We start from the raw sequence: 9,393 nt of genomic DNA, 5'->3' as shown, positions 1-9,393 counted from the left end.
TCCTGCCTGCTGTCCGTGCAGTGGGGTGAACTTCAGGGACGTGAGAGGGGACGCAGAATCTTGCTCTGACTCTCCAGGGGTGGAGGTTTGAGGCAGCATCTCTCAGAAGCTGAGGGGAAATGGGCATAAGGGTGATCTTAGATGCAAACAGAAGAATAATTTGGACAGAAAAATATTTTAGTGAGTCCCTTTGGTCATTCACTTGCTTGGTTTTGGTAAATGGACACATAGCATCTCTGAAATATTTTATTGGTGTTACACATTGCTGTCCTAACAGAAATATGTCCTCCTTTCTGCTTGGAAAGCCAAGGTTGATGTGGTCTTAAAATTTACCTATTGGATTTATCTTTTCCTTATTAAAAACCACACAGAGGAATCATCTGAACTTGTTTAGAAAACAGAGAGACTTGAAGTGTTAATATATCAGATGATATTTCTCTTTGGTTGGGGGAGGAGAGATTCCCTTCTCCTGAGGTTACAATTCCTCACTGCCAACCTGCAAGTGCTCTTCCCTTCATGCAGATGAAATGATAGAGAGATATACAGGGCACTCCACCCCTGAGTGCTTTAAGCAATCCCTTCATTTTGACCTGTATTTGTTTTGGAGTTTTCACCTGATTTCCTAAAAAATCTTGAACTTATTTTCTCACTTCATGCAGATAAAATTCTAAAAAGCTACTGAAGGTTTCTCTGATATAAAGTACCTTCTAGCAGGAAAATAGCACCTTGTCATGCAATGTCAGCTCAGATGTTTTGAACCTGCTCACTGATTGTTTCTGTAACAGTTTATGAATTATCATTCCTATGTTTGTTTGTTGCTGCTAAATGTATCTGCAAGTTAAGGGTTATAAAGCGCATTTTATAGTCACAGAAAATGAAAATAGACTATTTTACTATAATTCTTTTAAAATTGTAAGCAATCAAGAGGCAGAAGTCTGTTGGAATCACTCCTTCCACAAGTTGTTTCAGACTAGTTTTAAATTTTGATACACCAGGGGAGAAAAATATCTCCCTGTATGTTTGCAAAATACCTACTTCAGTGCAAACTGTATTTTGACAGAAGTCTTTGATCTCTATCAGAGTGCAAATGACTAAAAATTAAACATGAGGAATAGCATGGGGAAAAGTATTCAGCACAAACTAGACAAGGGGGATCTTTTCCTTCTTCATTTGAAATGTCATTTAAGTTCTCCTTCGTAGACAGGTATTAGGACACACCAGATTGGTCCTGATCCTGCTTTGCTCCCTTCCTCCTTAGTCACCTGCAAGAGGAGATAGGTTGTGGAATTCAGGTTAAAGATGTCAAGTGGGACTGAATTTTCTGGCTCTGGGCTATTCCCAACCTTTGTGGGGCTGTGCCAGACCCTGTGGACCCTGAGCTGCAGAAATCAGCAGCCACTGAGGGCTCCAGCAGCTTGTGAATGTACAAATAATAGATATTATAGACATTGCATGGAAAAGTCAGAAAGTATATTTTGATGTCTGGGAAATAAATGGGGCTTAATCCACAAAAGATTCAACATTTTGTGGCCTCTTCTGTCTGCCATAGCTCTACAACTTTCTTAGCTTCTCCTGTGTAAATCCCTTTTTTGGCAGGTACCTATTGAAAATACCGACTGGCTAGTTTAATAACCCATTCCTCCCTGCTCATCAGAAGGAGCTGATGAGAATAAAAACAATGTTATAGAGGTGAAAGGTGGGTGGTGAACTCTTTATTCCTTGCCTAAATCAGCCTGTACCCAACATTCCAAAAGTAAAATATTGTCCTAATGTCTTGATTTGCATTTACATCTCTCAGACATTTGTGTGTATTTTCAGCTTGGAACAGTGCACATGATTCAAGTCTAGACTGTTCGTATGTCCTGGCATAGTGTAGTGTTAAACAACAATTTTAAACAGTTCAATTAACACTTTTCTTTATTTTCTATTCTAAAAAATATGGACAAATGAGTCCCATTTTTTTAATGGATGTTTATGCTGAGAGCTTTCAGCTTCTAAGTGTGCCCTATGGTCCTATAAAAATGTCACCATTTAACACATGCAAATTTAGTGAGATTCACAGATTTAATATTAAGCACATACTTAATTTTTTTACTAGGTATAGCTTCTCACCTCCTTGCCAGCTGGAGATCTTGGAGATTATGCTTTTTTTCTCCTATATGTTCAATCCCATGTAGGGAAGGCAGAAAATCAGCACAGGCTGTGACTGTGGCAGGGAAGCAGAGCACTGCAGGATCCACTGCAGCCAACCCAGCACTTTGGCTGCTTTGGGTACCTCTCAATGTCCAAGCACAGGGGGTGGGGACAGTCCCTTGCCTTTACATGATATAACTTGCCATATTCTTTCAAGGGCAAAGTATAAGATATATATCTCAGTGTTTTTGAGAGTGCTGCAGAAAATTAACATATCATTTGAAGAGGCAGGTGAGAATAGTTTGTGGGGATCAGGCATCTCTTCACTGTTACAGGTGTGTCTTTGGGACAAAGCTGGGTGACTTTGGAATGGAAACATGAAGCAGTGCTAGTCTGCAGATCTTAAATGCTGCCATCAGCCCCTGGCTCACAGTGAGAGCTTTGGGGAGAGATTGGTTCAGTTCTTCCTTATAGTAAATATTTTTGTTCTTGACGAAGGAGAGGAATGATGAGGGGGACTTCGTTGCTATTAGAAGGTTAATTAATTACTTTATCATACTATATTATTTTATATTATATTATACCACGTTACATTACATTTAAACTGAATTTGCTAAGTACTCAACTGCACACACAAGTGCACTTTACTTTACAGCATCTCATGACTGTTACCTGACAGTCCTGATGTTGGGTTTGTTGCTGTTGGAAAGCCTCCTGAGGTATTAAAAAGTCTTTTTACCCAGCCCCACACTCAAAGAAGAAGATGGGATTCCTCGGCTCTGGTTCTCAAGGTTGTTTATTTTCTCCTAATACACTCTTTTTCAGACCTGCTGAGGTCTGTCCAGCAGGTCGGGTTGAGGCACACTGACCACCCTCAGGGCAGTGTTATCTTTTTATACTAAAAACTATGTGTATTTTATTTACAATAATTTTCCAATTCCTATCACCTATATTAGACAGTGAGCTTCTACCCTAAACCAATCTAAAAGTGTCACCATCACAGCAGAAGATGGCGGACAAGAAGAAAAAAGACTGGACACACACAGATTCCTCCATCTTGTTTCTTGAACCCCCATTCTAAAAACCCCAAATTTGTACTTTTTCAAGCTGTAATAAATTCACTATAATTCTGTTCAAACCCTTGTGGCTTGTAAATCTTCACACAAAATTGGTAATTTTACTATGGGCTGAGATCGAAGGCACAGGTGTTTTTGACTCTGTGCCAAGGTCTCTGAGCCCTCTGCCAGGGTCTGGAGTCCTCTAGGGCAGCCAGAGGAATGTCCTGGGCTCTGACATCCCCACACATACATGTTTGGATTCAACTGGTCAGTGAATCAAAACACTCACACTGGAATTTAATTAATTCTTTTCAGGTAAACAATTTTCCACAATGCATTCCACCTGTGACCAACACAACAGCAGTAAATGAGATAAGAATTGGGGTTTTTTTTTCCTCTGAGGTTCAGAGAATGTAAAACCCAGAAATACTCTTGAAAAGAATTACACCTTGTGTGACAGTGTTCACAGGGGTCTTAGGATGAGGGATGCTTTTTTTTCTCTGCAAAGAGAAACAGCAACACTTCCTCATCCTGCTGCAAGATTTCCGAGTGTGGGGGTGCCAGGGGCCGGAGGGAGATCCCAACCCTGGTGTGTGTGTGTGGTAATAGCCCCAGTTCTGGACTAGAACACAGCTGTGGTAAGGGGCTGGTGTTGTGCTGCTGTTAAGGGGCTGGTGTTGTGCTGCTCTCCCTCCCTGCAATGGTTAAACAGCAGAGCGGGAGCGCAGGGAGCGCGCAGAGCCCGGGCTGTGCGGGGAACTCCCGAGCTGATCCCCACCATCTGCAGAGAACACACTGCAGCTCTCTCCGACTTATTTTTAGGCACCAAGCTTCCTAGTCTTTAAGGGCAAAGAGAGGGGAGTAAAAATAGGCCAATTAGTGTAATTTCTAAAAAAAATTCCTTAAAGATCTTGAGCGATTGCAAAGGTGACTTTAAAAATTTAAGAGGGATGGAAAACAAATGGGCTGGGTAGGAAATTTGGGGCCTCTAAGAAGATCGCTTAGCCAATAAATTGCCTTTTTTATTCGAGGATCTTTGAAGTGTCCTCCCAGGAGGGACTGTCTTAAAGCTAGCTTTAGTTAGTAGCATTGGGTTTTTAATGGCTTCCGAATGTGCCTTCCCTATTTTCTAATCTTACTGTAGCCTCTTACCATCCCTAATTGTTTTGTTATTGTTTCACTTTGTGTTTGAAGAGCAAACTTAAAACTGTGAAAAGTGGGAGTTTTGTGTAAACACAAGGCAATATGTGACATAATTTCAGGCTTGCTGTGATCTGTTCCCTGTTTGTCACACATGTTCGTTGTCTGCAGCATTGTGAATTTTAGGAAAATATTTCAGTCCTGCTTGGAAATCTTGCCATCAACTCATTGGACATCTGGTTTCAATTTGCAATGTATCTGCCTGAGGGTACCTAGCACCCCCAGAGTAAATAATAATAATAATGTTAATAATAATAACAATATCTATAATATAGTGATAATAGATGTAAATGAAGTACATGTTCTTGTGTTTCCAATGCAGGAGAAAACAAATTAGAAAATGAATTGCCTGGAGGTTTGCATTTACATTGCACGGATGGTTTACATTTTAAGCAACATGAAAACAGAGTGCCTTGCAGGAACACCATGAATATTTTGGGCAGATTTATTTAAACCAAATATTTGAGGAAATGTTAAAACCAGATGAATTCTATACACAATAAAAGTGCTAGATCAGGCAATTTGGTTCAGCACCAACTGTGGGTCTAAGTATATGAGAAAAATCTATATTTCAAATCAGGGATGGTAAATGTCCGCAAGCCAACAGGAAAGCAAAATATTTTCTGAAGCCAAGTGCAGATATTCACCTGTGAAGGTTAAAAGAAGATGGCTCAATGGAATTGCATGTGTGGGGGAATTTTTAGACTCTAGTATTTCCACTTGAGTCTGTCTTGGAAAAAGCAAAATCTTTCCCAGAAAAATATCAATTTGAATAAAGCTTTCTTTGAAAAGTGAGAAAGACAAATTAGTGATGGTACCAGTGATCATTAACTTGCTCACATTTTGTAATAATCTTTACTTTTATTCTAAAAAATAGAGGCAGGTTTAAGACAGACTCCACAAGTCTGTTGACTGCATCTTTCACCCAGCTGTCAGAAGTTCAGGTTCAGGGTGCCCCTCAAAAGCAAACACAATCACAACTTGAGCCTCCAGGTCTCATCTCCTGGGACCTGACTCTCCAGCTATTAAATATTCATTCAGATGTGTGTTTTTCTTCCACTTGTTTTTCAAGGAGAACTTCAGGGGGGTCTCAAGGTCTTCGTGCAGACCTTGATGCAGAAACCTCACAAGAAAAATTCCCATTTCAGAGCAAAACCAAGAGCAGTGGATACTGCAATAGAAACACTTCTAATGCTGCAGGTCACTGGAAGGAGGACAACAAAAATTTGGTGAAGAATAAATGCCTTTGTGTGTCCTGGCTTGGCTGGTTGAGCATTGCCTTAGGAGATGGTCAGGGAAAGGAATATCTGGGTGACAGGAGGTGCTGCTGCTCAGAACAACCCCTCTGGTGCAGGACATGAGCTGGTACAAGGTATGACACTTTAAACAGCACTGTGCTCATGGCACAATTTGGATTTTAAGGAATTTACAACTGGATACGTATGCATGTGAAAGGGAAGGAAAAAAATACATCATTTATTTCTGCAGAAATATACCAAAGGGAAAATTCAGGGGAGGAACTCAACACGGAATATGTTTAACGAAATACTGACAGAACCATGGATAGTGTTCACATTTCACTGCCAAATGCAATTACAGAGCAGGAAAGCTACCAGGGAAGAAACAGTCAAAATCCAAGCTGCAACCATCTATTCAAGCAAACAGAAAATATTATTTGAATATTAAACTTTTCCCCAAGGGAAGCAAAGAAGGAAAAGTTTCTGGAAGGTGGGAATATATGGCTCCATATATTCCAGTTTCTTGCAGTCTGAGAACTGCATGAAACTGGAAAAACAAGTAACCGGAGGCTGAAATTATTTTTTTGAGTGCCTCAAAACAGTAAAGGAGCACTTTCAAAAATGAAAACATGAATAAACATATAAGAGAAATGGGAACCAAAATGGCATTTAGTGTTATTTTCCAACAAATTGAAAGATTAATACCTACATTACCCTGTACCTGGCACATGTCATCAAGTTTAGACAACATCAGAGACAAAAGACCTGAAAACAGAGGGCATGAACAACAGTAAAAATAAAAAATAGCCCTGATTTAGTCAAATATTTACTTTGTTTTAGGGAAATTTAGATCAAACATTAATTCTCCTGGAAATTAAATATGAAATAGATGTGCTCTAAGTGAATATAGTATATATGGCCAGGTAGTTAGTGGTGGCCATTATACTACATAGTAGTATAAACTATATCTATATAGTATATATAGTATATATACTATATAGATATAGTTTGTACTATATATATACTATAAATATATTGTATGTATATATATATATATACACTATATATATACACTCTGCATATACTATGTATATAATATATATATAGTATATATTATAAATATATCATATACTGGATATAATATAATGGCCAGGTTAAACAGACAACAAAAGTTATGAAGATTATAGTGGCACTCTGAGCAACTTTATCTCCAAGAAGAGCATAGGAGGAAATAGATTCAAATAAATCTGTTTTATTCCCCCTTACAAAGACTTAAACAAGAGGAGATGTGGGAAGATCAGTGGATATTTGTGATACAGACTTTAAAAAGCCATCACCAGACCAAAATAAGGACACCTGTAAGTCTGGATTGCAGTTTTGTGTGTGAGTGGGAACTGTGGAAGAGACAGGACCATGGAGGAGGTTTAAAGTCCCAGTTCTGGACTAGAACCACAATTGTGATAAGGGTCTGGTATTATGCTCATGCTGAAAACTGAAATTAGGCAGCCAGTCCTGGCAGAGGTGGATGAGTGGCTCTGGGTAGATCTCTCAAAATGAGGAAATCTGTTGTATGAGATTCCACTTCTTTACAAAATAATTTACTTTAAAAGGTACAAATTAAACTATGTATTCACTTCTCTGGAATCCAAATTTGCTGTGAACTTCTGAAGAAAATGATTTAGGCATCACTGTGGACAGCTCAGTAAAGACATCTGCTCAAATTCGATATGTAGCAGCAGTCAAAATTGTAAATTAGATGTTAGGCTGTGTTAAGAACTGAATGGCTGTAATACAGGAAATATGGTACCATTTATAAATCTGTGAAACAGACCTGGAGACTCAGAGCTTTCGGTTTGTTCTCTTGATCTCGAACAAAGAAAAAGAAAGAAAGAAAAACCAGAAGTCTGAGGTGGCAACAAGGAATCATAAGAGTTACAATGAGGAAACATTTAACATTGGAGTCCTTGGGAAAGAGGATCTAATTTCTAAAGAGGAAAAAATAAGCATGCAGGTAAAGGTAGAAACATATGCTGTGGTAGAAGCTGAAATGGAAATCAGATATTCCGACATTGCTCTTTTGTACAGAATCATTTCTGTGGTATTTGAAACAAGCACAGGCTTTTATAATTCTGCTTGGTCTTGGAGACCCACTGGAGCTGCTGACATGGGGTCTGGAGTTTCAAATGCTTTTGGCCATTCAGTGTTTGCAGCAGGAGGTAATGTTTCAGGAAAATTTTGATTCTTCTCACTTTTAACACCTTCCATGTTTCTAGGGACATTTGCAAAAGGCTCATTTGTATAAGTTCAAAAACTCTCTTTAATTAAAAAGCCATCTTTGTGAATGCAAATGAATACATCAAAAACTCTCAGAAGTCCACACAACTAATAATTAATCTAGATTTCAAGGACTCTCTAACACTATTACATCATTAATACCTCCCTTATTCAAGAATGGGTATCCTTCTAGCAATTAAAAGAAAAATTTAGAAGATAATTAGACACAATTCTCATCACAATATTTTACACAGGTATATTATTTTGAAATTAGGTCAAGGGAGGGAGGGAAAATGGTGATTCATTGCAGAGGCTCCAAGAAGCAGAATTACCCCATCATAACTTCTGAGTGATCTGTTTTTCTAAGTTGTCAGTGTAACAAATGACCATTGTTAATAAATGAGGAAGCCAGAGAACTCCTTACAGTGTATGAATAAACTGGGTGCAGTCTGACATGTGTCTTTATGAAAAAATATTGCCAATAAAATTTTTGAAAAGTTTACCTAAAACAAAATCTGCAGCCTGTATATTGCTTATACACCATGGTGATGGGCCATACAGAAAAAAGATGATTACTCCTTTAAATGCACTTGCACAACAGCAGTGAAAGAATAAACCTGGGATGCCAAAGCAATTATGCCAAAATACATCAGCCCTTGCACTCCCTGGAATAACAGGGGAAGGGATAGATGAGATTTATTTTAATGGATCAGCAGAGATAATAAAGAATTGCTTAATGTCTTTCTTCACAGATTTAGATCTTTATGATAAGGTTTTTATGAAATGGAATATATAACCCAAATAAAGTGAAACCGGATTTAATGAAATTGCCTGTCAATAGCACATTTACAAGTTTGGGGGGTTTTCCTTCAGTCTGCTTACACAGCTTTTTGTGATAAGTGTTAATAGTAACTGTACTTGGATGGTTCTATGAGCAATCAAAAGTTATTTTCTATAATTGATAGTGTGGTCTGGTGGAAGACAACGTCCAATAGCTCAGGCAGGTCGTAGGAGTTCTGATACTCCAATTCTGACACTGGTTTTGTTACTGATTTGCTGTTTGACCTCAGATGTAGCACATGAGGTTGTATTAAATAGGTGTAAATAGTACCAAGAACACAGAGTTTCTCACAGCTTTAATTAATGTCTATGAAGAGCCTGAAAAAAGCCCTCATGAAGCCCGGAAGGCTTTCTAGATATCCAGAGTATTATTGTTTAAACAGCCTGAAGCTTTAATAGCATTTCAAACAAAGTGGAGTACACATAGATAACAAAATTTAATTTATGTTTTAATATTCAGAAATTTCAAATAAAGTGTTTATAAGATTAATATTTTTATAAGTTTACAATTGAATGTGCTCATAAGTATATATTTACTGTATTTTGCCATTTTATCTGTAAACAGTGCGTCAAAATTTTGGAGAAAAAATAATTTCCTGTTATGTATATTCCTCTGCACGGTAGTGCTGCTGAGCATTCAAGATATTTCA

The sequence above is a fragment of the Ammospiza nelsoni genome, chromosome 7 (assembly GCF_027579445.1).
Source record: "Ammospiza nelsoni isolate bAmmNel1 chromosome 7, bAmmNel1.pri, whole genome shotgun sequence".
Taxonomy (NCBI): Eukaryota; Metazoa; Chordata; class Aves; order Passeriformes; family Passerellidae; genus Ammospiza; species Ammospiza nelsoni.
Note: the sequence above shows the minus strand (reverse complement) of the source record.